Below are 12,322 nucleotides of genomic sequence, written 5' to 3' on the forward strand. Positions count from 1 at the left end.
TTCCCTTTCCTTCGTTCGCCCACACTTCGTTCGAACTCGACGCCCCCCGCCAGGAACAATCAGATTTTACATACGAGAAACGTAGGACGCACCCGTCCGAATTTTTTCCTCGCGACGCTTAGAAAAAAATGATGCTGATACAAACATGCACAGAACGATTACGTTACTTTGTATACTTGAGCCTTGTTATTGACAATAAAATCAAGCTTGTAATGTAAAATGGTCCCTAAGTAAATAAGGTCCATAAAAAAATGCATATTTCTCCTAATTATTGTAACTAAAACCCGAGAATTTTTTAAATATGTACTTGAAATTTAATATCACTTAAACGAATTATAATGATACGGAATGCAGAGATACTTTAATATTTATCACAAGTGTTTGTAAAACCAGATTCGACGACAGTGTACTCGGGGAGTGAAATTTAGGTCCACGGAAAACGAGCCGTGTCTCTGTTAATGTGATCATTTTTCAGACAGGTTTATAGAGAGGCAGCCTTATTAAGAGGAGGAAAAATGTTCCAAGGAGTATGGGGGCTTGATGACCGTTCTAATCTTGATCAAACACGAAAGTACCTATACGGAAAAGAAAATAATACATATAAGACATTCGAAACCGGATAAGTTTGGCTCGTCTATTCAACCATATCTATTCATCTATTCGATGATATGAAACACCGCGGTAGCCGCCAATACGTTCATGAAAATAACGGCCATTGTAATGTTCCGGAAACGAGTGGCAATGACATAATACCCACGCTGTCATAATGTGTAAAATGATATTCCATCATTTAAAGCGGAAAGATATGACGGAAGAATATCAAATCTTATTGTGAAATAATTATACAATTAAAAAATGATCGTCAAATAATTAAATAGAAATTCTTGTAAAACTCGATGGATACGTATAGTTTTCATAATCACAATGGAAGTAGCATGTATCGTTATGTAAATCAACCTAACACCTTTTTCTTCTCTTCCGTCTAGTGGATTTTCCAACATACACCGTTCATGAGTAATGAATCGTGATTGCTGATCGTGAAGATTTGAAATAAGTGAATGGTGGAGTGCTATAACCATATCCGCGATGAAGCGAGACAGGAAGTGAGAAAGACACGATTTTGCAACCTCCATTGAGAAGAATGAAGCGCGAAAAATGTGCATTTCATTCGGTGTACTCACGCACATGTTACGCGTAATACTTTCCTTGCAAGTTTATCAATTCCCCGTTCATTCTTGTCTCGTCATCATTTAAACGCGATAATGTCTCACAATTATTTCTCTTTGATTACCAGATAAATACAACTTTCGTATAAAGTAAACCAAGCGCCGATTGTATCGTGATGCTTATAATGTTCTAAAAACCATTATAAAAATATTTATATAAAAATACACAAGTGTTATATATGTGTATTTATCTGTTATTGCTTATTAATTAATTTGCTAATAAACATAAAGGTACAGAAAAAAACAAATTTGCTGAAATATCTAAAAATTTAGCTAGATATAGATCTGAAAATAATTTTGTCAACTATTTAAACTGGTTGCTAGAATATTAAAATTTTTTGCATCATTACACATTATGTTTGACTTTTCTATATATTATATAATTATTTTGATGGCCCAATAAGATTACTTTTAAATCTGTATCCATCTAAATTTTTTTGATGCTTCAGCAAATTCGTTCTTTCCGATTTATAAATAGATTTATAATAGAAAGGCGCTTAGTTATTTTTATGTGGCTTTCCAATTAATCATAAGGACTTTTTTTACACACGATTTTCACTTCATGTTAATCGATCAACGGATCTGTCGATGGTCATCTAAGTCGCGAACTTTCCTTGCTATCTTCCGCATTCAATTCTTTGGATACTGCCTGTCTATCAGGTTTCAAAATGTGAATTGCCAGCCGGTAGAGATACGCTCTCACATGATGCGCGATCATCGGATGCCAACCAGCCAACGATGATAATCACGTGGATTAAACGTAGCGGATAAGGCGCCAGGTGTTCGCGTTTGAATCTTTCTCAAGACGTATCGGAGAAGATAATAACACGAAACAATTATTGCTCGTCTGACGTGATTAATACTTATCCATGTAATTAAATTAATAAGCGATCGTTTTTAAAACTGTCAATTAAATACAATTAGTTGTATCTCAAGATCATAAAAACAATTTGCTAAGAAATTCCATATATCAATTAAATGGAGATTATTTAAAAGAAGATTATTTTTACAAATTATTAAATACATGGTATTCATATATTATATAAGTAAATAATATGTATATCTTTAACAATATATTTAAAAATTTTTAAGACAGATGCAAAAAAAATAAATATATTCTGGACAGTTTTTATATCCCAAAGTGAGTACCACATAATTTCCCATTCCGAGATAACAAGATTAAATAATCTCCAGTTTAAAGTTCTAAAAAATTTGATACTCGCTACCCTGTAATTTGTTGAATTCGTGGCATTACAGCAGACACTTAAGTTAACGTATTATTTCGCAATTTATGATCACGGAAAAAAATGTTTCTGGTTTACAACTAATTCTGATTAGTTGAAATTGCATTAGCTACTATAGCTATGAATTTGCTAATACATACATAAAGGATTTGCTGCTGTAGCTAATATAAGGACGTGATAGCAAAATATGCATATCTGTTACAGATCGATTTATTTAGCAATATGAAGTTAGTTGTCACAGTTATCGGATATGTCCGTGTAAAAGAAAATTGTCTCTACCACAGTTAAATACGGTTTGCTGAAACTGTACTTGGTACCAAATTGTCTGTTACAGAAAACGTTTGTTGCAATAATCAATACATCGACATAATAGCAAAATGCTTATCTGTTACAATGATAATATTTAGGCCTCACAGCTAATGGAAATTAGACCTCGCAGATACGACGTTAGGTGTCCATATAATGCTACTGAATTTAGCTGCCATACCTAATTTTTAGCTGTGGTAGCTAATCTTTTTTTTCCGTGATGGTTATTCCAGACATGGGAAGTTCAGATGGCATTCAGTCATCAAGAACGAGCCAAATGATGAGCACGGAAACGCAAATCAACAGACAATGATAATCGCGCGAATAAGACGTCTGGATGTCGGATGTTCGGGCGAATGAGCTCACGCGTTTCTTAAACGAGCGGGGGCCAGAGACTGGAGGAGAAAGCCCATGCCGACCGCGGTCGGAGAGGATCCGCGGGCCCGAAAAGAGCCGCGCGACGAACGGTGTGTGACAGCGTATAATCTCGCCTCGGCTTCATGCCCGTCGAAATAACAGGTTCCTCTTTCCCTCGTTCGCAGCTCAAGATCTTCCCTGTTTCTTCCTCGCTGTCTGACGCGACCGCGTACACCGTAGGCCCAGTGTACCTCGTTCTTATCCGGTACCCGACGCACAAAGTTACGGTTTCGCGTTGGGGACATTATTAAGCTGACACCGACATCGTCGTACAAAACAGGCTGCGGCGAGAAGGTGGTTCGCCAGATCGAGCGCCGGGAAACCGGATCTTGAAAGTTCTCGCATGCACATGTAAACGCAGCGCTCGAGGGGACTCTAACGACGATCGCGTGGAGATACGGCCAGTGCGAGTGAGTTTATAAAAGTTCGCCTGGAAGTTCATAACGCTTGTGTTCGCAGGTTAGCCCTCATGGCGACTTGGTTCGCTTGTAAACGGTTCACAGCAGAAGTCCAGTTCGATAAACTAAGTGATAATTCTTAATCCTCGTATCACACTTTCATATCGCTATTCGATCTTTTTGTTCTGTTCTTCGAGCTTTATTTATTAAATAAAACAGAAAATACATAGAAGTTGTATCTATTATTATTCTGTCGTTAAATATAGTTTTTGTAGTCTAAGCATTATTAATATGAAATGAATATTATTTTCTGATAAAAAAAGATTTTTTTTCATATATGTATAAAGTATTCATAAAACTCTAAAAATTGCATTGCATCAATTAATGAAATTACTTTGCAAAGAAAAAACGATTTTGATGAGGTATCTACAAATTTAAGTAGATACAGATCTGAAAATAATTTTGTTGGATAATTAAAACAATTATATAAGAAACTCAAGCGTGATGAGCAATGCTAAGAAGTTTTGACATTCCAGCAACCAGTTTGAGTAAGATCATTTTCAGATCTGTATCTATTTAAATATTTAGATACTTCAGTAAAATAATTTAAATATATAATACTTTAGCAAAATCATGTTTTCCATGCAGAATTAAAAATATATACTATATATAATGTTTCTTCTGGGGATTTTAAAAGAACATACGTTAAGAATCAATTACAGATAGCGAAAGTAATGGCAGTCACGACCAACGTTATTATTTATCATTTGCGAACCTGCGCGGACAAGAGTTGCGCAACTTTTGATTAAGACCGCAAACGGTGCTAAATGTTCCACGCGCATTGATCCCATATTTCATGAATCAATTTCTCCATTTAACCAGCACGATGCGAACAGAACCGACCGACCGCTACCACGCCGGCGATCCTCAAGAGAAATCCGACCGCTTGAAAAATGACGTTTCGCTCGGCTAACTTCGAGGGGCAGGCTCAAAACTATCTGGCCGACTGCGGCCAGTAGTACATCGGTAGCTTTGAACCGGTTGTGGCCGCCGATTGCGACTCGCCAGAAACTAAAATGACCGAACCCCGCGACGTTGTATATACATTAGACAAATATACACTGTATCTCAAATATGTATATGCGTGTGTCATTGCTCTTTCTCTCACACTGTCTCTTTTACAAGAACGGCAGTTTCACCATGACGACGATGATATCGCGTGCCACATCGATCCGCATGAATGCCAAAGAATCAATCACCGTGCCGATCGGTAGTGCCGATAGGAGAACGTTGCACGATTGCGATTTGCATCGGCAGTCCGCAGCATTGAAATCATAATAATAGGCTGGACCATTCTTATCGCGCACCGAATGGGATAAAGATGTCTTTAAGCATTCTTCTACGCTGGCTCGCTCCCCAACCGGCATTATAACCTCGGAAACGCGAATCGTTGCATCGTTCCACATGCGTGCACGTGGTTATGAAACGGTACAGAACACAAATGGGCGAGAACAAAAATATTTTAAAGTATTAAGGTACGCGCCGCGAATTGCACTTTAAAATAAATTTTATAATTTAATCAATAAAGTCAATTTTATCATGTAAAACTGTAACCGAAAATTTCTCAAACTTTTAGATAATAATCAGTATTAACCATAAATATTAACCATGAATTTCAAATTCATAACAGACATTACAGGAGAAATAAGAATAATAAACGAAATTACATGATAAATTTGAAAACAAAACAAAGGATAATTCTATTATCAAATTCCAATAGAACACCTGGTGCGGAACATTGTCATTCCTGCGTGCAACCCTAAAAGCTGGCGCTTGGCTCGGTTCTGGACCGCATTCTTTGACGCAAGAGTGCAGAGTCATTCGGAGCGGAGTCAACGTCGAAACACACAATTTCCGACGATGATAGAGAACCAACCACCTGCACGAGATGGTGTTTGTCCGCGGCTTCAATATCCTACGGTCAATTAAGCGGCCATTGTGCCATTTGAATGCATTCTTATGTGTGCGACAAATATTAAATTATCTGAAGAAGAAGAGGCTTCTCAAAGATTGGACACGCATAATTTTCGAAAAATCGATACAATATATACAATTATGTATGCGAATAAAAATTCTAAGTGCTCTTATGTATTGGTAGTGATTATAAGGTATGAAGATAATGTGATATATCAGTGCGTCTAAGCTTTTCGCTCGAGGTGAATTGCTTCTCGTCGATTTAATCCGATACAACGGATATCGTTAACTAGTACTTTTCTAATACCTCTGGTAAAAATAAAAATCGAAGCATAAGTCGAATGTAATGGGAGAGGCGTTTACGCTTCCGTTACTCTCTCCTTACATTCGACTTACTCCGATTTTTATTTTCGCTAAGGTTAGCGATAATACATCTAAATATTACCAAAGTATCTCTGCTAGGTATGAATATCTAAACTGCAACGTTTATTCCAAGCCGCAATTATTCGCAACTCGGTAGCAATCTCGCGCGCATCTCGGGTACGATTGCGACCCCGTATGGTAATCGTTACTCGGATGCCACAACTCAGATCGTTGGATCGCCACTCCTAGCTAGGGATATACTGCCGACCTTAACCTCCACATGATATACACCGCGTCTCTCAGTACGCATGCACGTGTATATTGTATCCTATCTCCCAATCGGGTAGATACCGTACAGGAAATTAAAATTACGCGGCTCCAGTGAATACGATACATCCTTACATTCCAGTAAAAGCGTTTGTACGTAAATCAATTTGTCACGCAGTACCGCGGAATTCTATCGTTTTCAGCGAAATCGTAGAATAACTCAGAATACATTTATTCATGCCTGACGCATAATCCCCCTTCGAAGCAGGGCTCCCTGACTGATGTGTGTTCTTCAACCCGATAATACCTCGGCAAAGCAAGCGCTATAATTCCGAAATATTCCGCCGCTAAATGTGTTTCGGTTTAATCTCTTAATTCGAGCAACCGATAATTTTTAGCGTTCCACCTCGCCTGTCGCAGATAATATAGCCAACGGTCAATCAGCCACCGATCTTACGCGCTTACTGGACTCGGGCTAGTCATTTGAAGATGTCCGCGCCCCGTCGTCCTAGCTCGTCGTCATAGCAGACTTCAGGATCATGAGATATAATCACAGGAGGGATCGTCCAACATTATAAACAGCATAGCGTCACGCGAGCGTATGAGTTAACGCCGCTAAAGTCTACTCCGTGAGGGTCGATCACAAAGAAAACGGGGAAGAAGAAGAAGAAGAAGAAGAACAAGAACAAGAACACAAAGATAAAGAGTAGTTGGAAGGAGTTTAAAGAATACAGCGGCGAAGGAAACTGTGTAAAGCAGACGGTCACGAGAAAAACCACAGATCTCTTGTCTTCGGGTTCACCGAGAGACGAACGGACGTATAATCTTCACAAGATAAAGAGAGATAGGGTGGCACGGCAGGAGGAGAAGTTGGGGAAGAGAAAGAGAGAGAGAGAGAGAGAGAGATCCTCGTAGTCACGATGAGGGTGGGGGCAAGGTGGATCGTGGATTGAGTCATTATGCTTGCTCGGAGGAGACCACAGGCCTTGATGCGGGAACGGCTGCCATCGACTCGTGAAAGGAAACCGACCGGATGATTCAACGCGTATAGACAGACAAAGTAGTCGCGGTGTCTACTATATACTGCTCGGTATCTTTCCCTCATTCAGTTCAGCGTCGTTGTTTCCTCTCCTGGCTATTTCTGCTTCTACAATCGACTTTGGTCAGATGAACAAAGATAAGTCATAGAACGTTCATCAAGTTCGATCGCGGATGCACGCGAGAGAGTTTGAAGCGAAAGACGAAGATAAACGAGATCCTCGATCCCACGTTAACTCATTATCGGCAAGTTCTGTGCTCGCTCTCCCAGAAAATTAATGGGACAGCAGATTCGCATGCGCCATCATTTCTTCCGCTCTTCTACATTCGGGCCTATTATAATCAATTTCTGCTTTTCTCATTGAATTAATTGTCTCCTTGTTAACACAATAAATATTTTATTCGTAGAACAAATAATTTTCTTTCGATCTCTATCTTTAAAGTTTTTTTTTTCTATCTCGGGTAATGAAAGTCTATGACGATTTAACATTGTTACTTCACTACCACACGTGTCGGTTTCCAGCTACACTAACATTGTTCATCCGATGAAAGGGAAGTTCTCGCGTCACACGACGCCACTAACATCAACACGTACCATAATATTATGACATCAGGTCAGTCCTGACTGGTTTAGTATTACTATTACCGGGGCTAATCCGCCACCGGATTTTATCTCGTCCCCAATACAAGCCAAATGAAAACAAGGTTTTAACGCGAGCCGCTACGAAGAAGAAAGGTAAGAAACACAAACTAGAAGAAAACAGGTTCGGAAAACCGCAGATACGTCCCTGCGAGAAGTCAACAGAACCCGTAGATCCTGTTAGCTGTTTTAGATCGATCACCCAGTTCTTAGGGAGGACTAAAGTATCTTTTGACAAGTCATTTTTGTCCGTTCGCTTCAGCCTTTCTTCAAGACAAGAAAGCGAACGAAATAGATTTCGACGTTGATTATGGTTTTATCTATCTCGAGTCATAAAACCAGAAATTATTTCAGACATTAGAAATTCAAATCTAATCTCCTCGGGATAATAACTGATATATAATAATAAAATTGCAATGAGAGAGAAAGATAATATCACAAAAATCGCATGTCTATTTATGTTAGAATATATTGTCGCATCAAGTCTCTCTTTCTCTCTCTCTCTCTCTCTCTCTCTCTCGTCGAAGAAAAACAAAACGTGCCAATTATATAAAAATTGTTAAAAGGAATTATGAAATACTTATTGTTATTATAGTTAAAAATGCTTATAAGAAACACATATGATAAAAGATAAAATATTTCCTTTTAATTGATGTGAACGTAATGATATAGTTATTATAGGCGCTTAACTGTTTATAGGATTAGAAGTAATTAATAAAAGGAGAAAATCTGTATTCTATTTTTTTTTAAAGCAAATAAATAACTTCAATCGCGATAGATAATTAAATAATTTAGCATGCGTCAAGTATAGTTATTAAATTCCTAAGTAATAATATTCTATTAGCATTTCGTGCGTGAATAACTAGGAGAAGGTAAATATAGTGACACAAACATATAATAAAGTCACTTGATTAAAGAGCCTTCGCAAATCGCATTTCACTGGCGAGAGGAGGATAAGCATTAAAAGTCCGTCGTGTCCTGGCGTAATCACGAGCGTTAATATTCTTCGCGCGTGCGTGCATACACGCGCGAATACTCCTACGTGTCGACTGCGCGCGGTTCGATAAAAAGCCGCTCGGGTGTGAAAATCATCATCGCCGTTGTCTTCGTAACGACGCGGAACGCATCGAAGAAAAATGTACGGTCGGCTGAAATATACTCTGAGAAGTTCATTAGCTCTCTTAATGCGCGAGGGTGTTGCGTGCTATTGCGTGGCACGCGTGGGGTCGCGGCGCACGGCGAACAGCGGGAGATGGTAATTTGCGACGTAATTTAAAGGAGACTTCATATACTTTCACGGGCATTACGAACGCTCCACTTGCAATTCGCGTAACCGCACGTTCACGTATCGCGTACCCTCGGCACATACGAAAGTGCGTATACGCAACGCGGAACGGATCTTTATAATCTTGTCGCATTTGTCTGTCCGTTTAAATTGCCCTCTCAATTATCGGGCGTGTTAGGTATATTCGCTAAATCACCGATAATAACAATGCATGTGCATTGAAAACGTATAACTCTTCGCAAAATTGTATATTGCGTATGGCATCGGTTTCGCAAGTGTCCATTACTCGTTCTGTAACTTTATAGTTTCGTATATGATTTAGAAAGAACTCGATTAAACCGGTAACTTTATGTCTTATTTAGCTTTATCGGAACTCCAACTATTTAATAAAGAAATGCGATATGCAAATGCTACATGACACTTTAGATAGATACCATGATTATATAATTGAATCCAATTCATATTGATTACATTCATATTGTATCGTACAAATCAAAAATGCTTTGCTATCTTTATAACAAAAAAGATGGAAGTATAAAAAAACATTTTTAGTTTATACAAATTATAAAAGTACTGTTGTCTTGCGCAAATTTCAAATGTCTATATTTCTTAAAAAAGAATCACATTTTTTCAGTTTCATATTTTTAATTTTTTATCCCAGTACCCCAATTCTGTAACTCTTAACGACATTACAGTTCGGTATCGTTATGTTATCGTTGCGCAGTTTTTTCTCCATATATGATATCCACATAACACAACGGTATCGAATTGTAGTTAAGAGTTACAGAATCGGGGTACACTCATACTTTTATCTTTTTTCGATAAGGTATAGATAAATGCTAAAGTACCGTTACATCGGGCTGCAATTAAGCCGAAATGAGATTGCCCCTCGCGAGGAAGAAAGTACCATGTCACGATCGCGTTTGTGCCTTTCCGAACATCAGAATTGAAGAATTTACGAGTCCGTTGAGCGAGCAAGCATTTGCCCTCCGCTTCCTTCTGGCCGCACGTCACGTCTCATGCTCTCTCGCGGTTCCGTTCGACCAGTCGGTCGAATTTCGTAGCCTCACGTCGCATCGTCTCTCGGTTCCTTTCGGCTGTACGTCCATCCACGCGGATTCAATGTCCATGCAAAGCAAACGGCGGCCCCGGCACGGCTGTCAATTATCCGTTATATACGGCCCTGGACCTCGAACCCATCTTTAACGACCTCTCAAACTTAGCGAGAGGGGAAAAGAGGGAAAGGAAGAGTAAAAGGAGAATGATGGGACACGTCCTCCCGCCTTGCGCCAAGAACCGCCGAAAATTCACGGGGGCCACGAAGATCGCGAAACAACGTCAGTGACGGCGGAGGGAATGGAATCGAAGACGAAGAGACGACGTGAGATGGACCAGGGAGGATCTTTCCAAGAATCATTTGATATTCCAACGTTCCCGCCACGTAGCTCATGGGGTATTCTTCTCCTTTTGTCTTTGTTTCGAGAAGAGCAGATTCACCAGCGAATAGCGTGCACTGTGTTATACTTCACCGCCAAATGTGTCAGAATTGCAAATGCGTGCGGTCCGACGAAACACACCGAGAGGCGGCGGCGGCTCGATAGAAACAGGGCGCGAATTCCGCGGTGCGAGCTCTATATATTCGAAAACGATGGAAGGACAGACGAAGAATGTTAGTAGGGGAACACGAAAGGAACCATAGGGGACAATGGTGTGAATCGCAATCGAAATGTCGGAAGAATCTTAGATCTACTTTAACATGGAAATTTGAGATAGACTCTATAATTTTTATCGCATTCTGGATGTCAGCCCTTTGAATTCGACGTTTCTTATATTCCCATCGCGTAAAAGTTGTGTTTCAATCGTTGTAATATTCACGTAAACATTTAAATGCTAATTATGTAACATCTATTAATTTTTAATACTTTAATTTTACCCATCCTAATTTTCAAACAGTTTATGTTGTTTTTTATATCATTTTACGAGAATAATTTTAATCAAGTAAAAAAGAATATTTTCATCAGTCACAAATGGATACTTAAATAATTTCGATAATATATGGCGGATAAAGGCAATTGTTCATATTTAAAGCATAACGCACGAATTCGCATTAGAACACAAAGCTCGAGTTAACGAATCTTTTAAAGGTTGAGTCACGCTTGTCCAGAAAGGACAAAGCAGTTGAACAGGATGTTAAAGTTAACAAGTATAAGGCTTCATCCCTTTTCGCTCGTAAACGCCAACGCCTCGTAATTATAACGAGATGTTTCCTTCGAATATAACGAGCACAGCTGATGAGATCGGAAAGTAATAGCTCGAAGAGCATTTTGATGATCAGTCCTATTAAAGTCATGCATCAAATGTTGCAGATTAATGGAACAGTCCCTATTTTTAATATTTAATTAGCTAATATGGTGGATATTTATAAAATATTTGTGAAATTGTGTACGTCGTACAGAAATTATTATCGATAACGAACCGATTAGTCGTAAACGTGAATATCGTTGCATATCGCGAACAGAAATGTAAACTGATTCTTGTGTCACTAACCTTAAATCTGAAGCGGTCACAACGTCGAGATTGACTACGGTCTTCGGCTATGATTCTTCTTTTCACAGTCAATCTGGAAAGATAACGTACGATACTTTGATTTTGGCCTTGAATCCAAATGATGCGCACAGATAATGTAGTATCACACAAAAAATTTATAATGCCACGTTAGAAATCCGGAAAGGATAATCGCGTGTGACAGTTTGCTGATTCTTAATTGTCTCAAGATATTGTTTAATATACAGGATGATCAAAATATATAAGTCATATTAAATAACAGTGTTCAATAATAAAATGTATTGACGTCATTAATAAAAAAGAAATGAGTTAAAATTAATTATATCACATTAATATAACAATTATTTAAATTTAATATTTTAGAAAATACGATAAAATTGTAGTCAGGTTTCAGAATGCTAGTAAAAAATTTTACTAAGTATAAAATTATAAGAAAAAATAAACCTAGAGAAAAATATAAGGCAAAGGTCTTTCCAATATCATTCGTTATTATGTGGGCGTAATCTTTCGTCTCTTTTCTCGATATCAAATTGCGATATACTCACTCAAGTGAACGGATGTGCTCACTTGAAAAATTGACTCTACCTGGAGAGAGAGAG

At 38.5% G+C, this 12,322-nt stretch overlaps 2 protein-coding genes across 2 annotated transcripts in view; one reads left to right on the plus strand and one right to left on the minus strand.

Annotated features, from left to right (window-relative positions):
- The window catches only part of LOC108731203 (uncharacterized), a 126,770-nt gene extending 114,863 nt beyond the window's left edge, over positions 1 to 11,907 (minus strand). The window contains exon 1 of the mRNA XM_018461401.1: positions 11,706 to 11,907. The gene's annotated coding sequence lies outside the window, so the exon portion shown is untranslated. The remainder of the gene's footprint in view (positions 1 to 11,705) is intronic.
- Positions 1 to 12,322, plus strand: part of LOC108731278 (TSC22 domain family protein 1) — a 76,250-nt gene that overhangs the window by 26,435 nt on the left and 37,493 nt on the right. The window lies entirely within an intron of this gene.

The sequence above is a fragment of the Mycetomoellerius zeteki genome, unplaced genomic scaffold (genome assembly GCF_001594055.1).
Source record: "Mycetomoellerius zeteki isolate Tzet28-1 unplaced genomic scaffold, Tzet1.0 scaffold122, whole genome shotgun sequence".
In the NCBI taxonomy this organism is placed as follows: domain Eukaryota; kingdom Metazoa; phylum Arthropoda; class Insecta; order Hymenoptera; family Formicidae; genus Mycetomoellerius; species Mycetomoellerius zeteki.